The following is a 27312-nucleotide window of genomic DNA, read 5'->3' as shown; positions in this document are numbered from 1 at the left end:
AATCAAGGGAAGTAATGTTAAAACTCTACAATGCATTAGTAAGACCTCACCTAGAATATTGTGTTCAGTTCTGGTCACCTCCTTACAAAAAGGATATTGCTGCTCTAGAAAGAGTGCAAAGAAGAGCAACCAGAATTATCCCAGGTTTAAAAGGCATGTCGTATGTAGACAGGCTAAAAGAATTGAATCTATTCAGTCTTGAACAAAGAAGACTACGCGGCGATCTGATTCAAACATTCAAAATCCTAAAAGGTATACACAATGTCAACCCGGGGGACTTCTTTGACTTGAAAAATGAAAAAGGACCAGGGGTCATAAATGGAGATTAGATAAAGGGACATTCAGAACAGAAAATAGGAGGCACTTTTTTACACAGAGAATTGTGAGGGTCTGGAACCAACTCCCCAGTAATGTTGTTGAAGCTGACACCCTGGGATCCTTCAAGAAGCTGCTTGATGAGATTCTGGGATCAATAAGCTACTAACAACCAAACGAGCAAGATGGGCTGAATAGCCTCCTCTCGTTTGTAAACTTTCTTAAATTCTTATGTTCTAGTAAACTTCAGAGAGCTTTATCTGAATTCAGAATCCTAAAAGCAAATCACGGAATACCCCATCTGCTTAAGAAGATGAACCACATCATTAGCAGTTTGTTTTGTGGAGAACAGAAATACTGTATGTGACTGGCAGAGTTCACAGGGAACTGATCACAAGCAGCCTTTTCAGTGTTGCCATTAATATTTAACTGGGTAGTTGAAGACTGGAAAAATATAAACTAGTTATTAAAAAGATATTATATAGCCATTTGTTTTAACCTTTTACATTTATTTTTGCTTTTTACTATTTTATCTCATAATCTAGTTCTAATGTGTATCCAAGTAGCTAATGGCACCACACGAACATTCCCCCTATATATTTATTACTGTGGAGATGCTTCAAGATAAAGCTGGAATGATATTGTTCAAGTCTTCCTTGTGCTTTGTTAGATCCTATTCAGCAATGAAACAGTGATTACAGCTGAATGGAAGACTGTGCTGGCCTGACACCACTATGGAGTCCACTGCAACACTGCACACTGGGGTCAGACAGAAACATCCCACACTGGTGCACACTGTAATCATGCAAGATCAGAGATGGAAACAAGTCTTCCACCCCATTGCATAGCAGTGTGATCCATCCCTGGTTTTATTATGAGGTTAACAAGACACACCCGAGCTTGTTACCTACTCACTGGGGCTAAGCAAGCTCGTAGTAAAGCCTGGAATGGGAGTCTTATTTCCATCCTTGAAGATATATAGAAACATTAAAGTATCCACAGCCTTTACAGTACATGATGTCAGTCATATAGTACAGTGACATGCAAAAATATGAGCTGTAAAAAAAGCTGTGGTGCCCTATACACATTGTATACTGGCAGAGAAAGGTCCTGGAGATGAATTAGCCCAATGATTTACAAGACCAGTTACAAATAACTGTGCCTTTTAACCATTAAAGGGTACAGAAGGACCTTTTTATTTTATTGTGTTACATATTCCCATGTGTTGCTACAAGGTGTGTGTATGGTTTTTAACTACATTTCCCATCATCCTCCTGCTCACTGGTAAATCCATCTCAGTTACATGTGAGCAGGAGGATGATGGGAAATGTAGTTCTGAGAGGTCCATGCAGGTACATGTGAAGCCATGTTTAGGCAGGGAATGCAATTTGAAAGTTAGTGGTCAAAATGTTAAAAAAAAATAATAATTAAAAAAATACACACACCTTATGTAAACGGTTGTAGCAACACATGGGAACATGTAACACAATCAAATAAAAAGGTCCTGATGTACCCTTTAAAAGGCACAGTGCACTGCAGTCTGACCCAGTCATATTGCTGTTCCAGTCATGGCTAGTCTAGCACCTGTTGTGGAATATTTGTTTATTGTGGTGTCAACAATTTAAAACTGGCTTCCTCAGAAAATGTATTTGAACACACCTCGGGAATCACACACATGTAAATCTTTCTACAGTATTTCATTTCCTCTACAGAAAGCTCACCAGTTCTTTTTACCTCTTTGAAGTAGAAGTAGTACTACAGTTTTTTTTTTTTTATGGACGCAAAGTTTTTTTTGTTTTTTTTAAATAAAAACATTAAAACTACTAAACAAAAAACTACTGGATATCAGTGACATACATCCCCCGCCAAGGCTGTGAATACAACAGATAAAAGGTTTGACAAACAGAAAGATGAACTAATGCCTCCATATACAGTACCCCCAGATTCTGATACTCTTAATAATGTGCGATAAAGAATGTCCTTCGCAAATTCCATCATAAGTGCAAGAGCGCTTTTTTTTTGTTGCATGTAAAACTGCAAGACACATGCATGGCTGTCTCTACTTTGTCCCCATGATAATAGGTCCTGCAAGTGATCAATTATACAAGGGTTTAAGATACTTACTAAAAATTCTCTCCAAGATTTCACACAGCACTACAATAGTGTCTCTTGTAGTTTTTAAAAGGTAATAAAGGCTTCTAAATCTGAGTTACTGCTTCTTATTAGTACTTGCAGTACTGCAGCTCTCTTAGTTCGTTGCAGTATTATTATTATTATACAACACAATGGATTTTAGAAGTTTATATTTCTTCCAGGATCTTAATCACTGTGCTTTGTTATCAGAACAGATCTGAAAAAAGTCAAAGAACTAAGATCTTCAGCTCAACAGAACACTGCTTAGAATCAAAGGGATAAAGCCTGGGTTAGCACTACTCTAACAAATACTTATTTCACGATAATCTTAAAAAATAAAAGGAAGTGAAGGAGAAGATTCAGACCCAATACTTCCATCATCCTGATTGCCTGTGAATATGTGGGTCCCTTGATGAATGTATAGCTTCACACAAAAGAATTTCAGGGAGCTCCAAGCATTCAGTAGCACCACCACGTCCTTTTCTGTAACTTAATTCTCAGAAAAACGGTTCTTTATCCAAGTAACAGATGTTGCAAAATTTTCCCTTTACCTCGCATAAAGCGTTTCTGTGAGATGAAACACACAAGCACTGTCTAGAAAGTGCAAAAGCAGATAGTCAGATTTATTTAATTTTTAAATATATATATAACTGTCTACTGCCCAAAAGCAAAGTGCCTGGTGTTCTCAGCTATAAGCTGACCCTATAGTTAGTATCAAACAATGGAATGCTAAAAAGATGGCCTGGTGATTTACAGGGTTGTGGGTTGCTTGAACCACCCGACTAAAGTATTGCTACAGTCCTCAAGACCAGTAGATTTCTGAAACTTATCAAACACTTAATACAACAAGTCTCTGTTTTACATTGGTATTTGTTTTGTTTGGATTGGATTTTTATACCAGACTTTAACTAAAAGCAGATCTCACCACCATCTGATAAACAAGCATTCCTTTTAGTGTTTATTACCTTCTGGAGTAGACCGTGCACAGTACACACAGTAGTCGAAACCTACCTGGCACACTTCATTACTTTTCTATTACATACAGACTACATAACCTATCCTTTTGGTGTCGGCTTTGCGTCTTATACTGGAGTTCACACTAAGAACTAAAGATATTTAGCAAAATCCAGGCTCCTTGCATCGTTTGTTTTTGCAAGATAACAGCCCAATACAGCCTGGCAATTAAAACAGAAATCTGTCAACTGTGGGCGTTGGGAGTGTAATAGTGCTGCCTACACATGTGCTACAGGATACTGGAATGGCAATTGTACATTCTCCTCTGATAACACAACAGTAACAATAGAGATATATAAACTGCTAAAAATATCAACTGAAAAAATATCTATTTGCTTATTTCTACATGCTGCATTTAGTAAGCTCTATCTTAAATTTAGAAGCTTTCCAAGACCTGGACTAATATTGATTTACATCAATGGGGAACAATATGTCTTATTTCTATGGATTGTTGGTTGCCGATCTGAGTTGGTCACAATGCCTTGCCTAATAGGAAACCCTTCGTTATCACACAAAGGCGTTCGTTAAGGAAATTACAGTAATAATCACATCATGCATGCAGCTGGCAACAGTATCCGATTAGACATCTAACACAGCATGCCAACACTACCACAGCAATTCAGCTGACCACAACAGGCATTATGCGGCTCTTTTTCTAACCACAGTTATTATAAAGTGTACTGCTGTCACAAACACATTTTGTATTGATAAAAAATGGGCCATTATTTTTGCTTTTATGCCTGAATTACGCCTGAGTTACTTGCATAAATACAGGCTCTCAAATTGCTTGTGTGATGATATGCGCTTTCTAATCCACTGAACTATGACGGCTTGGGGACAACAAAACTCGCTGGAGCCAGTAATCTTACCTTGTGGAAAGTTTTCTCTCCTCCTGACCTCCTGTAGTTACTGTTTCACCTAAAATACAAAACAGAAATACACCAACATACTGTATCACTACACAGTATTGCTAGACATTTACACTAACTACAAGGTAAACTGATATGGGCAATGTTACATACAAACACAGAGGACACTTTTTCATTATGCAATGTTTTCATATACCTAACAGTAAATGTTAAACCAGAAAAAAACTGGGCTTCTTAGAAAGGAATGATGCATTTATTTTTTCTTTGGCTTTTAAACAAGCAAGGTCAAATGTTGCATTGGAGAAGGGCAGACAGGGCTTGAGTGGGGTTCCTTGCTTTGGAACAACACAAAGGATAAACAACAAAACATACATATGCAGCAAAAATGCAAACCTCAGGGTCACAATATACTTTGTGGGCCTGTAAACCACAGTGATCTGGAAGCAATCTGCAAACCATATCACTTATTTGACTAGGAGAGTACAGTATAATAAACACAATACTTTAACTACGTCATAATTAACAGTATGTGAAACAGGCTCACAAACTCTCAAAAAGATACATTAAAAGGTTCCCCTTCAGTCAATACAGAATATAGTAATAACAAAGTATTATAAAATAGTTTTGACACTTTCAAAACTTTAAATAGGGAATGCTGTGCTGTCGAGATAAATGCCATAATTGTAATCTGAAACAGGGCCAGTTTGTTAGCGAACAGTTATAGAACTGAAATCATTAGTCTGATTTTGTCAGTCTGTTACAGTGTTCTGTCATTTACTGGTTTGTCTGAACCATTATTTTGCACTTCTCAGCGAGTCTCCATTTGAAAGCACTGGTCAGCGACCATATCAATGAACAATTGTTATCAAAAGGAATGAAACAGAAACGTAACACATTGTATACAGTGTTGTACCTCTGTCTCTATTTTGGCAGAAAACAATCTTTACTTACATACATCACTGAATTAGAGGAAGATCAGATAAGACCTGAAAGCAATCTGTTCACACACTCTTCTTTTACACAGCACTATGAAGAATCGTGTAGGAAACTGTCCAACATGTAATTACACTGTCAGCATGAACCGTGGCTAAGCCAGTCCTTGCATTCTGCAGGTCCTATGAAGGCTGCTTACAGCAGACAAACAAGCACTAAACAGCATGTCATGTGATGTTTTTGTCAACATCTAGGCAAAATTGTATATGGATTCAACTTATTTGGAATGTCTTTAGAAATGTAACTGGTACATTTGTTTTTTTTAAATGCTTCCCATGAAAACAACAACATTATTGATTTATGCTGAGAATACTTGATGCCAGTAATCAGGATACAATTACCCACTATATTGTATTCCAAATATACTGAAGCACTCGTGAATATCTCAATGTATCATACATTTATTCCCACAACTTTACACATTTTATTCTGGCAGTACAGATGTCACAGGGAACTGGATTCTTTTGGTGCATTAACTGAAAATATGCAATTTAATTTATATAGAATTTATTTCAGACAAACCTGTACTCCTATAATAGCGCAATATCATTGATTTTTTCTTTCCTTTTCTTAATTTACCATTATGTTTACACTGGAAATTTGTCAGATTTTACACAAAACAAGGCAAAGGCTAGTGACGGCAGGAATATGAAAATTGGAGAGTGCTGTATTTAAATGCCAATGTATTTATCAGTTTGCCTAAAAGCGGCACTTTTTGAGTGATTCTGTGTGTTGCACTATACACTAAAAGCCTCAATCTTATTTGTGTTGACTCTGCTCTTTAGAAAAATGTCTAGGCTCTTAGCATTACCCACAATCTATAGCCATCATACAGTGCTTTTCAGTAAACAGGATCTGGTGTCACAAAGCCATCTCTAAACTACAGTCCATTTAAAATGGATAACATTCCCAGCTACATTTTAATGTTATAATCTCGAACCACTTCAATTATTGCTACAGCAGTGGGTTATGTGCAGTGCATTTTTAAACTCCCACAAGCATGCACATTTTATTAATATAAACTGAAATGGCAAATTCACTTGCCTAAGCTGGCCATAAAGAGAAAAAAAAAAAAGGTTTTAACTGGCACTGACAGCAAAGTCATCTTGTTTCTTCATGAAGCCAACAGTGTAGTGGGGGATAAAGGCACCGGTTCGAACCACAGATAACTTTATAAAACAAAAATAAAACCAAAGCATCTGGCATTAAACGAAGCTGTACAGCATATATTAAAACTATCGTATCCATCTAGTCTTTAATAGGAACCCACAACAAATCCCACTGCTGATGGATCGGAACCCTATTCAAGTCCTCCCATATATCCCAATTCAGAGTCGCCCAAAAGTTACTTGTTACAAACTTATTACATCAACTGGTAAGGCAATCAACTGCTCAGATGGCTCATGCAGTGCTTTACAGTATTAAATGGCTACCTCACATACTTTAATAATGAAAAACATGTACAGACTGGGAACAGGTGTCTTAGAGATGCATGAAACAGTACAGGGGATACGGGATAAATTCACTAAACAACACTTATCACTGATGACGGCACCATTTTAGGAGTTTAGTACAGAGACTTCATTTTCCAGGAACAGCTGTCAAAAAAAATAAATAAAGTGAAAATCTTGCCCCACATACTGCACTGTAAAATGAAAACACTGATTTTGTGTTGCGTTTATTTATTTATTTTTTGCATTTCAAAAATGGGTTATTTTATATATGTATTTATATCCAGGCCTAGGTCCACCTCTAGAATGGAGTGTGTAGGACACTGTGATTCACACTGGGGTAAATGCATAGTGGCGTGTACACAAAGCTGTACAGTGAAGTGGGCCAGGCTTGATTGATTTAACTGCCTGCATCCCAGAATGCTTAAGATAGAGAAGGGGTAAATTCAGCAATGTGAATAATGTGAAATTTAAGGAGACAAGCACATTGTAGCAATATTGACAACTTATTGCTTTAACATTGTAGTGGTACAGTATATGCAAAAACAGGGGTGTGACAGGATAGCCGAGTGTCTAAGGCGGTCAGGAGGCACGCATTTATTGAACACAAATAAAATCAACAAAAACACTCCTCACAGAGCAAAATAAAAAGGGTTAACAAAAACAAGTCAAACACCCTGAACATACACAGAAACAAAATAACCAGCACAAGGGTCAACATAAAGGTCCAAACAAAAAGACTACACAGTTGTAGGCTGGGCATTAGCCTTCACTACAGAAGTTACAAACACCCACAGTGTAAACTCACCCCAAACTCCATTCTTCCCAGACAAAGGATTTTCCCCTCCTTAAATACCATGTGGCTGGAGCCTAATTAACCATTAATCATTCAAATAAGGCTCCAGCCACAATCTCACATGTATATGGCAGGGATAGGAAATTAACCCCATCCCTGCCAACCACCATCACCAATGTACAAACCACACTATTTACAAGCAGGGCCCTGCCCTGCCACAAGAGGCTATAATTTAGGAATTACCCCTTAATCCAATCTGGAAAAATTGAGTTGTAGCCTAGCAGTGTCAAAAGAAAATAGCAGCAATAGGCCTCTGAGAAACAAGAAACTAGAATCTAAACCAAAAAAATCAGTTTCAGCACTAGCGTATACTTGACTTTGTTTTCATTTGTAACAGGAAGTTCAGCTCCTTTTCAAGACCATCTGGATCCAGTTTACTATCATGCAAGGAAGTTGAGCACACTCACACGCGAAGGCCGTACGGACAGGCACCCTATCCTGTTTGCACAGTCATTTCCACCTCTCTTCCTTCTTTTCCAAGCTTCATGACCTGTTCCTTTCCTGTCAGGTATGCTTTGAAAGAATCAAAGCAGACACTGGTGGAAACTCCTGCTCTACCCACAAACAGACGTAGTGCGTTTACACTTACAACTCTGACCTGAGCTGTGCTCTGGACCTGTATGTGCACACACAGCCCCTGAATGCAAGGGCTTGACCTCAGACATCATGTCTCCATGGCGACCTCGCTACAAACAGGACGAAAAGATAATAGACGTGCATTGCACTTAAAACAACCATGGCTATGTTTACACTGACTTCTGGCACCCGGATTGGAATCTTCTTTTTCCAGTTTTTTGGATGCCACCATACCGTTACTGTACTATAGTTTTCTAGATTTTGGAGATGCATGTTCCAGGCGTGGAACACCTGAAGGGGGTAGGCTAGTGCCAGCTTGGCATCATCTTTGAGCCAGAAATACACTTCCTTATCTCCTGTAATCCCCCTGAACAAATATCCCAAGGGCCAATAAAACTCGGTATGGAAAAAAAACAACAAACCAAGGAAAGAGTACAGAGCTACAGTATATCAGTGCTTCCTCATGATTGCCAAAAGTAAATTCTCAGAAATTTCACAACAGACCTGAGTAATCTAAAAAGAATTTAATCATTTTATACATCTATTAAGAAATAAAAATGTGTTGTAATCCCATGTCAAAATAAAAGACAGAAAAGTAATAATAGTGTTACTGTCATAGCCTGCTACATGTATATGTTTAAAATGAAAATAGAGGTACAATACCAATGTATTTTTATACAGAACCTTTCATGCCATGACATCCCAGCGCGCTGGACAAAGTTAAAAACACAACTAGAGAGCTCATGCGTACACACTAGTTACAACCAATTATTTAAAAGCACATAAACAATAAAAATGGTTTTCAATTTAGATAAAAATAAAGAATCCAATGTTTCAACCTGCCTAAATATATCCAAAAGATGCAAATTATTTGTTAAAAAAAAATAAAAATAAAACAATGTACTTATTTATTTTGTATTTACTAAACAACTAATCAGTTCAAGAGGTTGGACGTTTCCATTTACTTTAATTGGCAGCATGCTATTTGCCATTAGAAGAAAAGTGGCAGTAGCTCAGAAGACCCAATTTGATAACGTCTTATTTTGCCCTTCCAGGGCAGAATTATAATTACTTTAATTACGCTTGAACAATCTATGGAGTGGTTGCAAACATGACAGATGGCCTGCCTAATGTTCGCTGCCTCCTGTCCTTTTAAATTTACACTGGACTTTCATGTGCCCTTTGTGTATTACACACAGGACATTGGTGCATTGGCACATCAATACAAAACAAACACCGACATGAAATATTCCCATTCATATACTTAGTAAAGTAATAAGAATCCATAAACTCATACAATGTTTTCTGAGATATGCTGCTCACTTTTGACGTACAGGGATGACACAAAGACTCCCACTCACATAGCCATCTGTCAGCAAATTACTGATCTGTTCCAGTCAGAGAAAAACATACAGTAAATAACAATTTTTATGAAATAGCTACAGTAAACTGTAGCTGTAGAGGATGAATCAAGTGTACTTGGAGACAACCGACTCCCTCTAAATTACAAACCTCACGTTCATCTCAGATTTAATACACTCTCCTCATACACTTGATGTGCCCTGTACAGCAGTTACAGCTTAATTATCTCAATTCGTATTATATGTGAACATGCAGAAATGTATTTATTTATCGGTTTTAAAAATACAGTACATCACAGACCTGTACCGATGTATTCCTGCACCAAGATTTGCAGTGGGGAGAAGATGTTCCTTTGAGTTATCCTGGATAAATAAAAGTAAAAAGACAGACCTGCAACTATTAAAGTGCAGTTACAGAATAAAATAATTTTATATATATTATTATTATTATTTTTATGTGCTAGCATGTTTAAAAATCAGACAAGAAACAACATGCACCTACACTTTCCTGTTTGATTGAACTTTGTGAAAGAAATCAAGGATCCGTGATTAAACACTCATGTGTCCTCGTGTCTGGAGAGTTATTTAAAGATCACATGGCATAGTAAACATGATACTGTACTCCCTTCTCCAGTTTACAACCAGTAATCAGATTTAAGTCAGTTACTCAATACAGGATAAAAACAGGTTAAATTTAGACCATATCCATCCAGAATGAGGTTTTATTTGTATTTACTCATTAAATGATCAGGTCATCAAAGGGTATACTTTATATTTAACACACCTCATGCATCCAACTTTATCTAAATACAAGCGTGGGCTGTTTATTAATGCAACATTAATAAACAGCCCATGCTTGAAAATGAACCAGTTCAACTAAATCCAGACCTGAAAGCCCAAGACTCTGGCCTCCAACTGTGCCAAATTGTGACATGGACTACCGACACCGAAAAAATGATAAAACAAAAAAACTCCCCCACTAATACAACACAGAAATAACTTCAATACTGAAGCTGTAAAACTAATAAAAGATACAAAAAGCAGAAAGGTTTCCCCCTCTACACACACACACACACACACACTTTCTATTTATAGTAGCCTTTCCTCTTTATCAGCATCTTTTGACAAGGTGCTTTGGACTGTAACAAAAATGGAACACTCAACTGACAATCTATTTTAAGAATCAACCCAAGCACACCAGTTCAGGCACACTCTACTTATCGCTCTGTAGCTGGACTCTGAAAGCTCTCTTCTGTTGTGTGTCCGTTATTTCAATGGTGAGTTTCTTTGAGAAAAATCAATGTATTGGCCACCATCTTTAAGTCCAGTTACACTAAACCTTTAAAAAGATGGCAGCCATTCAAACAATAACAAAATGCACTTTAGGGCAACAACGGGTCTATACATACATTAAATTGAACATGTATCAGTTTTTATTGCACTGTACTTAAGGCTGAAAAGTGATACAGGATACTTATGCAACATCCTTCCAGCATTACAGCAGATGACAGAATGTATGAAATTCACTCCACAAATTAAAGTATCTTTCCATTCAAGTTCCACAAATACTCAAACTGCAAGTGTTTTGGCAACCCCCTTGGCCTAAATTATGGACTGGTGTCAAGACAACACCGTGCTATTTCAGTATCCCCACCTGTCAGGGATAATGAAATTCAATACAATTAAAAGCTAGATTACAGTACGTGCAGGCACTACAAATACTGCAATTGTTTGTTTTGTTTCCATCATTAGCTCTCTTTCTAAAATGATCATGCTATTTGTTTTGTTTTATTTTTACTCTGCAAATGCAGAATTTTCCCTTCCTTTCTCAAACAGATTCATCCCTTTATTAACGTACAGCTTACAGGCACAGGGCAAATCACAAACAATGCTAGACGTTAATCTCCGTCATTTTAGATTTTAAATAACCTAAAACGATCCTCTGTTCCTCATTCAAGGGGTCTACAAAATTGCAAGCATGTTTTTGGCATCTCATCATGCTGGCATCAACACACTTCCTGACCCTAATACAGAGAATTGCTCCACCCTATAGCAGGATGTCCCCCACCCCTCTATACAACCAGAGGTCACAGATTGTCATAGATTGAAACTGTAGAATTACAGATACTGAAAGCAACCGGTACAGATCCGTTACATTGGATATAGCTCTGTGTGAAAGGTACTGCAAAAGAAAATCAAAAGGCACCCTATACCATATACTGTACTTCTGTAGTGCTACAATCTCACAGGCTCGTTAAGAACTAGCCTGATGTACGTATTTTATGGAGCATTTATACAGTTATTTATAACCAGATTAAATAACCTTGTACCTTGGAAAACGTACAAAAACGCAGGTACACAATAAACTGCTTTGGTTGTTGTTAAAATAAATAATTGAAAAAAAATACTGCCAACTACAAAAAAAATCAAAAAAATCAAAAAATAAAAATGTATCCCTGGGCTCAGAAGAATCCTTGAGTAGTTTTCCCACAGCAATCTCTCATCTTTTGCTCATAAGAGAAGTTGTAAATCCATCTTATCTACTATAAACTTAAATCACTGATGTTCTTACCACAGCTTGATGAGCTACAGCCATTCAGAATGAAATGTTAACAAAACATGGGACTGGAGGAACCAATATATTCCACAGGGTTAATGAACTATTTGAAGGATAATGCATCTGACCACTGCGGACTCGCAATTAAGTTACAGCAGACTGTGACTGAAGCAAAGAAATAAAAAGGTTTGCCAGGCTCTTATTCAAAGTGACATGCAAGACTGTATTTCATTCTCATATAAAACAGCACTTAGTTCTTCAATAAAGCAAACCAGTTGAATGCACTTCTAGAAGCATAATGAATGGAATGCAATATTTAATCCTAAATAGCCTTTGAAAGACTTCACACAGTGCAGAGCGCCATAGAGCTGTTTCCGATCCATAAACACAGCCAAGGCACCCCCAACAACTGACCTTGTATATCACAGTGCTCAGCATCTGGGCAGTTTCCCCAAGTGACTTTTTTTTTTTTTAAATTTGGTGCCCTGTAAAATAGCCAAAGTTCACCTAAGGTAACCTACAGTAAACTATTGCTAGCAGGTCTATCTCTAAAAATGTCAAGAAGCACACAGATAAGAAGACAGCTACAGTATGTAGAAAGCTGTCAAGGTTTAGGTCACACATCAGGAAAAACTTGTCGGGTGAGGTTCTGTGACCTACTGTACAAGACAGGATCTCCACAGTAACCCCCCTGCTTTGGGCACATTTAAACTTGATCCCTGCACATCAGAACTTTACTTTGATACACAGCATTGAACTGTTGAGAGCATTGCTGGACTGTTTAATATTTTTATTGTAATGCCAGCAATTAGATAAACCAGTATTTTTCACCTTCATTTGTAGACTGAGTTACAGTATCAGTGGAAGACTGATTCTCACAACAGTGTTGGACGTGTTTTTTTTTTCCTGCTTATTTTAATGCCAGCAATGAGCCAAGTGATGTTTATAAACATTATGACAGGTTTGAAGTGTGTTTATGTGCTTTACTTACTATTACAGCAACAAGTCTGCTTGAAAATCTTGGCTTTAATAATAATAAAAAAAGAACTGTAGTAATATTGATGAATTTACGAATTTTAACTATCAACATTATACTTATGTTCAAATGCCATGTTTAATTATTAATACGTTGATAAAAAGTGGGAAAAGAAAATAATTGGCCATTTTTGAGAATTAGTAGCCCTAGATCACCCATTACACTGACACCCACTACACTGATCACACTGACACCCACTACACTGATCACACTGACACCCACTACACTGATCACACTGACACCCATTACACTGACACCCATTACACTGATCACGCCGACACCCATTACACTGACACCCATTACACTGATCACACTGACACCCATTACACTGATCACGCTGACATCCATTACACGGACATCCATTACACTGATCACACTGACACCCATTACACCGACACCCATTACACTGATCACACTGACACCCATTACACTGATCACGCTGACACCCATTACACTGATCACGCTGACACCCATTACACTGATCACGCCGACACCCATTACACTGACACCCATTACACTGATCACGCTGACACCCATTACACTGATCACGCTGACACCCATTACACTGATCACGCTGACACCCATTACACTGATCACAGTGACACCCATTACACTGACACCCATTACACTGATCACACTGACACACATTACACCGACACCCATTACACTGATCACACTGACACCCATTACACTGATCACGCTGACACCCATTACACTGATCACGCTGACACCCATTACACTGATCACGCTGACACCCATTACACTGATCACGCTGACACCCATTACACTGATCACGCTGACACCCATTACACTGATCACGCCGACACCCATTACACTGATCACGCTGACACCCATTACACTGATCACGCTGACACCCATTACACTGATCACGCTGACACCCATTACACTGATCACACTGACACCCATTACACCGACACCCATTACACTGATCACGCTGACACCCATTACACTGATCACACTGACACCCATTACACTGATCACGCTGGCACCCATTACACTGATCACGCTGACACCCATTACACTGATCACACCGACACCCATTACACCGACACCCATTACACTGATCACACTGACACCCATTACACTGATCACGCTGACACCCATTACACTGATCACACTGACACCCATTACACCAACACCCATTACACTGACATCCATTACACTGATCACACTGACACCCATTACACTGACACCCATTACACTGATTACCCATTACACAGTGTTTATAGAAATATTAAAAACAAGTATCACTGCAGTTATTAATACATTAAAAATATTATTGCAGCACAAAATACTGTAAATATTCATCAGTATGCAGAAAGACCAATATTCTATATATAATTAAAAGACCAATATTCTATATATAATTAAAAGACCAATATTCTGTTCCCCGGGTGTACAGTAGAACCATTTTGTATCTGTCCACATGAGAGAGGATTCTGCAATTGAATGAATCTGCCATGTCCTACATCTTGAAACCCATTCCCTGAAACTTGGCACTTCCTGCATTCCCATGGCTGTGTTTGACCCAGTAACCATAGTAAAACACTTCAATATCGACGCAATCAGCTTTGCTGCCCTCGAGAATTCAGATCCACAGGAAAAGTGCTGCATCTTACTGCCAAACTGCAGATCTCAAATGTCCACTCTCTTGAGCACTGGACCCCCTACTGTACCTCCCAACAAGAACAAAACAGATCTTCCTTAAAGGCGATTCAATTTATAGTTATGCTTACTTGCACACATGCACGAGATCACTTTTGAAGTGTATGAAGGGTTTCTTGGAAACTTGTTAAGTACAGGTCAATTGTGCACCGCCCCCTGGCAACTCCCATCCATGGTCGGCAGTGGAATAGCCTGGACTCGAACCGGCGACCTCCAGGCTATAGGGCACATCCTGCACTCCATGCGGAGCGCCTTTACCGGATGCACCACTCGGGAGGCCCGCCGGTCAGTATTCTAACCTTACTTTGTGGTTTATGAGCACATTTTAATACAATTATCCAGTTCAGTAAGCAATGTACAACTAGGATTAAATGTGCAAATGTTAGAAGATTGTAGTATTGTATTGTGACCTTAAAGGTTTCAACTTTCAATGTGGCATACACATTTTTGTAAACAAAACCACTGTAAAAGTATCTGTGTGTATATGTTTGTGTACAAGCACAATGGGCATCAGTATGCTGATTTCTACTAAAAAAGGTATCTGTGGTTACTTGGTTCCATGAGGAAGGATTTAATAGGAGTATTTCAAATCAGAAGGCTCGTGCATAGACACACTTGGACATATTCAGTGCAGTACAAATTGACCAATTGACCACTTGACCTCTTGTAGACACACCAAGCTGAAACCCGGGCGAAAACCAGACTCCAGTCGATATGAGAGGTTGCAACTTTGGTTAAAATAAAAATAATAAACACTGCTCAAAAAGTACAAATGCTGCCATCAGCATGACATAATGGGAAAAAAAATACTTTGCAATAAAAAAAGGATATTTCAACATATTAAAAATTTCACCACTTCAAGACTGTTTCACAATTTTTTCTTTAGCCATTCTCTACAATGTATGCAGCAACGTCCAGAACTGTAACAACAGTCTGACCTGAACATGCCAGTCATTGCAAGGATGGAAATAAGAGTCCTATTGCATAGCAGTTTCATCCTTCCTAGGGCTATGAGTTAAGCCTCCAAATAGCAATCAATTAATTGGGCACACAAAATCGAATCATTCAAATAAATATCAGCACCTGCCGATTCTTCCTGAGCAACATACGAAGAATCCAACCCTTCCTCAACAAATACTCCACGCAACTCCTCGTCCAGGCCCTGGTATTCTCACGTCTAGACTACTGCAACTCCCTCCTGGCCGGCCTCCCTGCATCCGCTGCTCGCCTGGTGTTCTCTCTGCCTCGCTTCTCCCATGCTACTCCACTGCTCTGCTCACTCCACTGGCTCCCGATCATTGCTCGCATCCAGTTAAAGACTCTTATACTCGCCTACCGATGCCTTGACCAGACTGCACACAGCTACCCCCAGACCCTCATCTCTCCCTACACCCCCACCTGACCTCTCCGCTCCGCCTGCATTAGGAGACTGACTGTACCTCCTCTACGCTCCCCTGCCTCCAGAGCACGCTCCTTCTCCACCCTCGCCCCGCAGTGGTGAAACAACCTTCCTACGGATGTCAGGACTGCCCAGTCCCTGACCACCTTCCAGCACCTCCTCAAGACACACCTCTTCAGACAACACCTGTAAAACTAAACTCTTCCCTTCTGGACAATATAGCACTCTGCCTTTAATGCACTTTGCACTTATCTGCTCCGTATTTTAGTGTATTTAATCCTGCACTTAACCCAATCTTTAGTATTTTGTATTTCATCTGCACTCGTATCTAACCCTGATGTAACTAGCAACACTTATCTGCTCTTGAACTGCCCCGATATCAAATCATACTGTGTTTTGTATTTGCTCTTATTAGGACTGAAGTCATTTTATTTTGTATCTTGCTCTTAATTGTACTATAATTCTTGATATGTATTTTTTGTATACAACTGTAAGTCGCCCTGGGTAAGGGTGTCTGCTAAGAAATAATAATAATAATAATAATAATAATGTTGCTATTGCTTATGTTTCAATGAACAGTCTGAGGGATACTGTAAGTTCGCAGTGGAGTATTAAAGACGATGTGGAAAAACATTGTAGAGGATGCAGATCAGGTAACTTCAACAACAACAAAACAAAATGCAAAAACATGTAAAACAAATTTGTTTTGGGCTTGACTTTACGACTGGTAAAGGACACAACTGTGGTCCTAAGTATTAGCGCTAAATGATAGGAACACACTAGAAACAACCATCCTATTATAAGTGCAGTCAGAGGAGGGAGAGCTGATCATGAAGTAATTAAAACAAAAATGGATCGACACTGGTTTCAAAAGTCCTGCAGGAAAAACAACATGCTTCCAGGTGCTCAAACAGTACTGCGAGATGAGCTTCTTTGTGAAGCTGTTCCTTTGTGAAGCCCAAAGCTTGTACTTATCCTTGTTTTTTGCATGTTAAAAAGGGCACAGAAACAGAGATTTTGTTTAGCTGCAAGTGTAAATTGATATAACTGGCAGCACTCAAAAAATAGATTGAAAAGTTTTAAGTAATTAATCTGTATTAACATGCAGACATGCCTGGTTCTACTCAAGGCAGTGAGCAACATCTGGAGAGATACAGATTCAGTTACATCAGCACTCAGCGATATATGACATCATTTGAATTCACTCCCAAATACCCTCATCACTTCATTAATCTACTGCAAGTCACATGTCTGCCATGTGACTTACAACTGCTATTTTTCTTTATGGTGGGAGTCTTCTTGGAAATGAAAGAAAAACAGTAACTTGCAGGGTGAACAGGGAAGGTTAGTTAATAATCAATCAGCCTGTTACTTCTCCAGCCCAATTCCGTAACCTAGACGACCAGAGCAGGGCACAATGGTCCTGCCACTGGAACAATGCCATGAAAATATTCAGATCGGAATTACTTTCCCAGTCCTTGTAACCCTTACCCCTTTATCAAGACAGCAATGTAATCACCACAAGGGCCTCTTAAGGGAAGCTAAGCATGGAAACCTTACTCAACGATAAGGTCCCTTTGAAAACATGGGTCGCACCACGGACTTGGAATTCTTTCACTCCTTGATCTTGCAGGGTCTGCTGAACCAGATAAAAACCCATCACAATCCCACGCTTAGCTTCACCTGTACAATTACAGCTTTTTCAAATACTGTACACGAGCCAATGAAATACATATTTCGGGAAAGTTTCAGTCATGCCTTCTGTCGTGGGACAGCGTTTTTGTTCAACGTACAAAAGTGGAGAGGAAAGCTCTGGCATGTACATATCAGTAAGGGGATATTTTACTTTACCAGTTCTCTCTCATCACAGACAGGATGGGTACCTGCCCCTGGGATTGGGCCAATGCAGTAACATGGACAAACATACTTGTAATGACAATAAAATAATAATAATAATAATAATTTAAAAACAAAAAACATGTATGGTACAAACTAAATTAAAGAGGAAATTCACTAGGACTTGCTGACCTAGCAGCTGGGAAACATATATACAGACGTGCTCAAAATTGTTGGTACCCCTCCACAAAAAACTAAGAATGCACAATTTTCTCTGAAATAACTTGAAACTGACAAAAGTAATTGGCATCCACCATTGTTTATTCCATATTTAATAGAAATCAGACTTTGCTTTTGATTTTTTATTCAACATAATATTGTAAATAATAAAACAAATGAAAATGGCATGGACAAAAATGATGGGACCGCTAACCTAATATTTTGTTGCACAACCTTTAGAGGCAATCACTGCAATCAAACGTTTTCTGTAGCTCTCAATGAGACTTCTGCACCTGTTAACAGGTAGTTTGGCCCACTCTTCCTGAGCAAACTGCTCCAGCTGTCTCAGGTTTGATGGGTGCCTTCTCCAGACTGCAAGTTTCAGCTCTTTCCATAGATGTTCGATAGGATTCAGATGAGGACTCACAGAAGGCCACTTCAGAATAGTCCAATGTTCTGTTCTTATCCATTCTTGGGTGCTTTTAGCTGTGTGTTTTGGGTCATTATCCTGTTGGAGGAACCATGACCTGCGAATGAGACAGTTTTCCTACACTGGGCAGTACATTTCGCTCCAGAATGCCTTGATAGTCTCGAGATTTCATTGTGCCCTGCACAGATTCAAGGCACCCTGTGCCAGGCGCAGCAAAGCAGCCCCAAAACATAACCGAGCCTCCTCCATGTTTCACTGTAGGTATGGTGTTCTTTTCTTTGAAAGCTTCATTTTTTCGCCTGTGAACATAGAGCTGATGTGACTTGCCAAAAAGCTCCAGTTTTGACTCATCTGTCCAAAGAACATTCTCCCAGAAGGATTGTGGCTTGTCAATATGCATTTTAGCAAATTCCAGTCTGGCTTTTTTATGTTTTTCTGTCAAAAGTGGAGTCCTCCTGGGTCTTCTTCCATGGAGCCCACTTTCGCTCAAAAAGCGACGGATGGTGCGATCAGAAACTGACGTACCTTCACCTTGGAGTTCAGCTTGTATCTCTTTGGCAGTTATCCTTGGTTCTTTTTCTACCATTCGCACTATCCTTCTGTTCAATCTGGGGTCGATTTTCCTCTTGCGGCCGAGCCCAGGGAGGTTGGCTACAGTTCCATGGACCTTAAACTTCTTAATAATATTTGCAACTGTTGTCACAGGAACATCAAGCTGCTTGGAGATGGTCTTGTAGCCTTTACCTTTACCATGCTTGTCTATCATTTTCTTTCTGATCTCCTCAGACAACTCTCTCCTTTGCTTTCTCTGGTCCATGTTCAGTGTGGTGCACACAATGATACCAAACAGCACAGTGACTACTTTTCTCCATTTAAATAGGCTGAATGACTGATTACAAGATTGGAGACACGTGTGATACTAATTAAAGAAACTAATTAGTTTGAAATATCACTATAATCCAATTATTTATTATCTTTTCTAAGGGGTACCAACAAATGTGCCCAGGCCATTTTAGAATATCTTTGGAGTAAAGTAAAGCAAAATGTACAGCTATACATTTTTAAAAAGCTTACAGTAGAACGTGATATCAGATTCACCGCTGGATTGGTCTGAGTGCGGAGTCGTAGGAGTGGTGGCTCATGGTAGTAAGTACAGTACACATAGCGCTGTTCATTGTAAACTTCTACAAATGTTAATGCTGCATGTTATTACAGTATGAAAGCACACATAACCAGTGTAACCATTCAGCGTAGCTATATTCTTTCTGACAATCACAATATGTACTAGCCTGAAATAAACGGATGCAGGCATGTCAGGAATTGCATGAGTACCCCATAAAATCAGTGGAAATACTGATTTTTTTTTCTTTATTTAAGGAAGTCCAACTGCAGTACCGAATGGGGAGCATATTGGCAAACCCCAACTAAATATATTGTTTTGAGGAAGAAAAATGCACATAAATACTGTTTTTAATTTAGATGTTAATTATGAATAGCAGCTTAGGAGTCTAAAATACTACTGCAATCTTGACAAAAATAGACAAATCACAATGGAATTTCAGAAGGCAATGTGCCCAGACAGAATAGTTTTTTGCTGGACACCTGTCCATTTGGATCTAAGCTGAGAGCACCAACACACATTTTGCATTGGCTGCCATTCAAGTGAACCTTTACAGCTGGTTGAAAAATAAAGGGGCCCCAGTATCCCATCAAACAGTGTAGTAATACTGGAAAAAGAAGCAGCCTAGCATCTCTACCAACAGGATGGAGAGAGAATGCATCCATCTTCTTAGTACAGTAGAGTTGCAGAAGAGCATAGCCTACTGTTTGATCAAGCAGATATTTTCAATAGTTTATCATCCCATGATATGCTTTTAATATTTAATATAGCTCCAGGCTACTCTGATATAAGTGTTGTCATATAGACATTTAGGTGTGCACAGAGTCTATACAGATCTGACTATTACAGCAGCTGCATATTCAAAATGAAAAATTATGCAATTGTTTTCCATAAGACACCCAGGTTGACAAGAAGTCACATTTGCAGCTGGGTCTGCATCTGCCTTAAAAAAAAGTTGCCGGGCCATATTCAACATTCTTGGCGAGGCCGCTGAAAAACATATTTTCCAGATTACCGCGAAACGTCTAATTATTCTGGAAAAAAAAAAAAAAAAAAAAAACTTCTAATACTGCAGACCTCAGAATTCCATAAACAAAATAATAAACGTCAAGAACAATTATGGGTGTCATTTTTTCCCTGATTCGGTTCCAAAATACTAGTACTGCCCAGGCACCAGAAAGCAAAAACACATGCCAGAACGCCTGGATTTCCAGATCTTTCACTTAAAACCTACTGTAAATCTAAACTTTCTAAAATAAAGCTTATAAGGACCTAACCCGTTAATGCTACAAGGAGATATTCTACCATTTTAAAAAAGGAAAGAAAGTGGTGGGTCTGTTTCAGCACTTTTATTTTATACTTTAGTCAAGTTTTATTTCTGACAGCATGTACATCATAACTGTTTTTACTGGTCTGGCTGAAAGCTATCCAACCATTGTCACCCCTGCGTCTCTGTCAAGACATTTTCATTTCTTTATAGATCAGGTCCAGTTATGCAGAAGATGATGAAGCCCACAATTTAACTTTAGGTGTCTATCAGATCATAAACATATTATAGTACTTTAAAATGCTTTTACTTTGGTATTCTATCGAACTATCCAGACATTACATTTCTCTAAGACTTTTAATACTGTAGTACTGTTTATTTTTTTTTTCCTAATCTGTTTTTTCCTAGTCTTCCACTGTATCAGAGGTCTTCTCTATAGCTGTCATTTAGGTTTCTATTTTTTCTGACTTATTATATACATCACAACTGTTGCACAGTAAGCCTGTCATCTAATATTTTAATTCCTGCTACTGTTTATGTTACCAGTGGATGGATGAGAACTGTCCCGTCTTTGCTGCACACACTATCCGCCCTCGTGATTCAGTGTACCGACTAAGTACGGTTTTACACCAGTGCAGTCCGTTGGGTTAGGGAATGCATTTCAAGTGCTTGGTGGTCATAATCCAACAATACCGCACCTCATTCACGAAGCCAAAACACGATTTAATAACTGAATCAATTGGATCACATCCCACGGTGTTTTTAATGACCGAGTTGGCGAGTTAGCATACTGCAATTTAACGTATTTCAATGTTATCAACTGTGTCACACGTGTGTAATCAATAAACGCCTAATTAATAAACTACACACATATACGTGTAAAGTCAAGCGGTAGATGTTGCGTCTGTCCTTTGTTACTACAAGACTTACAATTGCGATAAATGAGATAAAAGAAACGTGTAACTTAACAAATAAACGTTGCTTTAATTTAATTTGTAGATGTCAACTTCTGCCCCCAGCTTGCTGCAACAGAATTGTAAAGTCTTGTCTTTTTATTACAGGTCCTAAATATATAATGTCAGTGCTATCGGTTTTCAATAAAAACTTACACATAGTTACAACATGTAATAACAATTTTAAAAAGGGCTGTACCTGAAATATTCCGTTTATTTCCAAATTCCAGCTGCCTTCACTCTCCCACCAGCTTGCTTTGCTGCAGTATCCCCTGTTGCTAACGCCAGTCGGAGAACCACTATCTGGCAGGAAGTGTTTTTTTTTTTTTTTTATAACTCCCACTACTCTCTAGTTCTCTTGGTTGTTTACGCCACTCCGAGATCCCTATCTGGCAGCCCCGCCTCCCTGACGGCAAAGGGCTTATGTTAATTTTAATATGTTTGTGTGCAAAACTAAACTATTTTATAATAATTACTAACCATTATATATGTTATTTATCAATTAAATTATCGTTTTCAGAAAATATGTAACCTACCGTACATTCCAAAAAAACTAAATGTGCATGAATTAGTTTTGATGACAATGGGATTAATATGGTATACTACAATGTACATTGTTTTAAAAAATGTTATTAAACTTCAAATATACGTCGTATAATGGTTGTGTGTTAGGATTTGATGAAATAATTCTAACCGAAACGCGGCAGTGCACAGTCACATCACCTGCTGCAGTGTAGATAAGACCCGTTCCCTGATAAATTCTTAACTATGTCATTTTATAATCAGGTTGGTTTACATATAAACACACGATTAACAAACGTCGTAGTTCAGTTTCTTACCGTATCTGCCCTGACTGTGGACTGCTAACAAACACTCAAATCCTTGATGCTTGGACTGGAGAAGGGGCGTTACCAGACTGCAGTTTAAAAATCGTTACTTCTCTATTTGGGTTGAAGAAATTGCTTTCAGGTCAACGATTTTCACCTGGACTAACAATGTAGTGCATTCCAAATTTGCACGTACATTACACAATTAAATATACACTGTATTTAAAAAAAAAAGTATAATGAGAACATGGATAGCGGTTACTCTTCTGCATACAATCCCAGTTACATGCATAAATAAATAACTAAATACATACATAAATCTCATAATATGTATTTTTTTATGTAACAGATTTCCCCTTTTTTAGTAGTGGTGCCTATCTGTGCTGCTGCAGGGTGTCGAAGTTTGCATTCCGATATAACGCTCTTAGATTTCCAATAAAAACAAATGCAATTACATAGTAATTAACACAGTTAACAAATAAACAGTATCGACACTTTGACGCTAATATTTACTTGTAATTACAATTAGAAATAAATAGGCTATCAAGTAAAATAAAGCCTGCAAAATGTGCTCCAGTACAAAAATGTTTTGTTTTAATTCCCACCTCTAATATAAACAGAACAGGAATATTTAAGAGAATGATACCACTCTCCTAACCTCTTGACCCTTGTGGTCATTGTGCTCTGTTAAAATAGCCACTATTTTCCATCCACACCCTTTCATTATCCGGTAGAACACACACACACACCACCTGTCCCCATTTAAATGCACTCATTTCCAGCACGATGGCAAGAATGAATATCCTTTTTATTATTAATGCGCTAAATGAATATAGAGTACTTCAGTTCTGCTGTGATTCCATTTTATAATTCAACCTCCCTTAACTGGTATAGTGTAATAGCTAATGGTAGTTAATGGAATGGAATGAAGTTTCTATAATGGCAGGATAATATTGTCCAATGCTAGCCAATAAGGTTGCAGCAATTTTCCAAGTTTTGTTTTTTAAACAACAATATACTATAACCTCAAATTCTTTTTTGATATCCTAAAATACACATATTTCAGAACTAGTTTTAAAGATAATATGATTAATCCAACTGCGTTCTTATTTATTCTTGGTAGAGACTTTCATTCCTTTACGGCAGGAAGCAAAATATACTTTGAACCTTTACTCCAACACTCCAACAAGAGCATCTATTTACAGCAGTTGAGATGTTGTCTTTCCTTTGCACTATATATAATAACAGTGTAAAATATGCTTCAGAATGGTAGCTGTACTTTGTGCTAGCTGCAGTCTCAAGTTAAAGTTACACAGGCAGCAGTGTGGAGTAGTGGTTAGTGGTTAGTAGTGGTTAGGGCTCCGGACTCTTGACCGGAGGGTTGTGGGTTCAATCCCCAGCGGGGGTCACTGCTGTTGTACCCTTGAGCAAGGTACTTTACCTAGATTGCTCCAGTAAAAAAAAAAAAACCCTGTGATATCTTGTAACAATTGTAAGTCGCCCTGGATAAGGGCGTCTGCTAAGAAATAAATAATAATAATAATAATAATAATTTACATTTGAAAAGCTAGCTTTAATGTAGCCCTGGGCAAAAAGTCGACTCTGTAAGAAAGGGACTATTTTTCCACTTCAAGTCATCTGAAAAGCACCCTCTGTAGAACGCAAGTTTTAAACCTTGAGGGCTATGTGGTTGAGATTAAAACTCCTCTTTCTTCATCTCTAGGGAGTTAAGGTTTTGGGGTATGGATCACTGAACACTCCTGATTTCCTGGGTCTTCTTCTGAATCTTATTTATTTTAACATTCATTTAGGACAAAAGCTTTAGTTAGGACTACACCAGACCAGTAAATACAACTGTACTATAAGTTTTATTCACTTAGACATGCTTAAGAAGGTTGAAAAACATGTTGAAAATATCAGCTGTATGCTATAAAGGTGATCAATAGAACAGGAACAGTGTTTGTAACATTGCTAAGCTTGGAGTGCACAAAGAGGTGCAGTAAAAATCATTCAAATGGGGAGGAAGCTTGTTTGTTTAAAGCTGAAACTACCATTAGTAAATGTAAACAAAATGCCTTGTTCTATCGATAGCAATCTCAATAGATTTAACGTACTTGTCTGCAATAACTAAAACACAGTAAACTGTGTCAAGGGTTGGGGTTTCTCCTAAAAGAACACATTTCAACAAGGCAGACAGTGACACCTAGTGTCAATATACAGTAAAGAAGAAAATGCATTGAATACAGCAAATATAGCAAACTAAAGAATAATCAAACTCAAAATAAAATAAATACATAATAATAACTTATATACTTCTTTGTGCACTGTCAACTATATTGTTAGAATCAGGGAACTTTCTAGAAAACAGAGTTTGATTGTACACATTTATCATAGGGAAGCAGGTTTGACAGTGAAAGTCTTTTAAATACATGAAGAACTGAAGCCTCATGCACCACAAAACCCTTTGATCCATTGTTCACCGGAATAGAGCTTAAAGTTCCCATCAGCTGCTTTGAGTGCAGACAAGCAGCTATGTTGTTCTTCTAAACGAAACTCTAATCCCCAACAATCTGTCCTTTCATGAAAATCTGAAGGGACCCATTACACATTTCCAGGAAAACTTTTCAGAATGACTGGTTGACTGAGCTTTCAGGATATATATATATATATATATATATATATATATATATATATATATATATATATATATATATATATATATATATAATACCCCTGCTAAATCATCCAAACCAACAGTTTAGGTCTATCAGGATTGTTTGGTCATATCCACCTCCCTATAGTGTTACCAACTGCTTCCTTTGGAACAAACAAGTTTTCCATGCCACAGCACACTGAACCCAAAACACAGCTGACTGACTGCATGTAACACATGGTAAAATAAGAGAGCATGTACATACTCAATACCCTAGAGAGAGAGAGAGAGAGAGAGAGAGAGAGAGAGAGAGAGAGAGAGAGAGAGAGAGAGAGAGAGAGAGAGAGAGAGAGAGAGAGAGAGAGAGCTCCCCCATCTGGGAGTTACTTGTATACATCAGGAGGAGATAACCTTTCCTTTGGGTAGGTCAGTTGCCTGTTTAATAAACTACAAAGTGAGGGAGACCAATTGTGGTTGTTAGAATTTGAAGCTAATAACCAAAGTAGGGCACCATTAGAAGAGTGTGCAGTAACAGGTGCACAGCTAAGAGCAGGGAAGAAGAATATACCAGAAAAGCCTTATAGTTCAGCCATAGATTACAGAGAACTCGTTTAGGGCACAGAGCATGATTATGCCATTCGTAAAAGTTGAACGGCTGTCAATGCAGTGTAGTGTACCGCATTCAATTGCAGGGTCAGTTTTCTATAAGAAGAGATCATGAAAAAATAAGTCATATGAAATAGTTCTAAAATTAATTCAGAACTATTTAATTGGGTCTCACTTAAAAACTTCTGACTTGTGCACATGTTTGCCTGTTTTGTAAAAGGACAATACAGCTTTCTTTATGGCCAATGAACTGACACAGACAAGTCATCATTTTGGAAAAATAATGTAACCCTCATTACAATGAATGCCTGTCTGTGAAGAATGGAGATTCATTTGAGCTCTGCATTGGCTTAATTAAGTTGACTCATCATTGTCCTGGAATTCTAGTATATTTAACATGCTATTAAACTTGGACAATAACCTAATAGAAGCTTACAACATTTTTGTTGGTAAAAAAGACAGCAAGGTGTAGATAAGCCTATTGTATAAGGAGCAGTACATTTTACAGTACATTTTCTTACAGTACATTTTATTGAATTGCTGATCATAGGGCAAAACATCTTAAGATGAGTTGCCTTGTGTTTTAAATACAGACAAATGTTTTCCTGTTTTATGTTTTTACAGGAGAAATGCGCTCCACATACTATTGAACTGATATCAGAATGCTCATGTTATGTTTTGTTTACAATATATATATATATATATTTGTCTGTTTCAAGACCAGGTGTCAAGAAATTGTGACGCTGTCTCTCTGTTGCATTGCTTTCTTTTAATGCTTTTTAGTTTGCAAATCCAAAAATATGAGAATAAAATTCTGGAGTGAAATTTTCATTTGTACTTTTACTGGAGAAATCTATACAGTAATTGTATATGTAACTTTATCTGTTGCTTTAGACCTGGCACTTGACATTTCCTATGTCAGCCTCACTCTACAGTCGACACGACAGTGAGGCTGAGAAAATGGGCCACATTCACTCACACTTTCCACAATCACAGTGAGTGTCTGTCTCTAAAACTAAAATGAAAAATGTTGGGATATAAAATGTTAGCCCACATGTTGTCTATTTTGACAGCAGTGATTTGTTTTGGGTATGTATTCATGTATCTGGAAGTTGTATTGAATATCGCTATAGAACAGGGAAAAGGATCAGATTA

The 27312-nt window shown here is 38.1% G+C and overlaps 1 protein-coding gene across 9 annotated transcripts in view; it reads right to left on the bottom strand.

The window, feature by feature from the left end:
* LOC117418065 (gamma-adducin-like) overlaps positions 1 to 23039 on the bottom strand; it is a 73375-nt gene extending 50336 nt beyond the window's left edge. For 2 of the 9 annotated variants that reach the window (XM_034030628.3, XM_058985290.1), the window contains exons 1-3: positions 22271 to 22396; positions 9870 to 9931; positions 4332 to 4380 (exon numbers count right to left, since the gene is read on the bottom strand). The gene's annotated coding sequence lies outside the window, so the exon portion shown is untranslated. Of the gene's footprint in view, positions 1 to 4331; positions 4381 to 9869; positions 9932 to 22270; positions 22404 to 22910 lie in introns of those variants that run through there. The other 7 variants (XM_058985286.1, XM_058985289.1, XM_058985287.1 and 4 more) reach the window with 7 other exon arrangements.
* Positions 23040 to 27312: the final 4273 nt, after the last annotated feature.

This window comes from Acipenser ruthenus, chromosome 13, assembly GCF_902713425.1.
Source record: "Acipenser ruthenus chromosome 13, fAciRut3.2 maternal haplotype, whole genome shotgun sequence".
Taxonomy (NCBI): domain Eukaryota; kingdom Metazoa; phylum Chordata; class Actinopteri; order Acipenseriformes; family Acipenseridae; genus Acipenser; species Acipenser ruthenus.
Note: the sequence above shows the minus strand (reverse complement) of the source record. Positions and strands in the feature narration are given on the sequence as shown.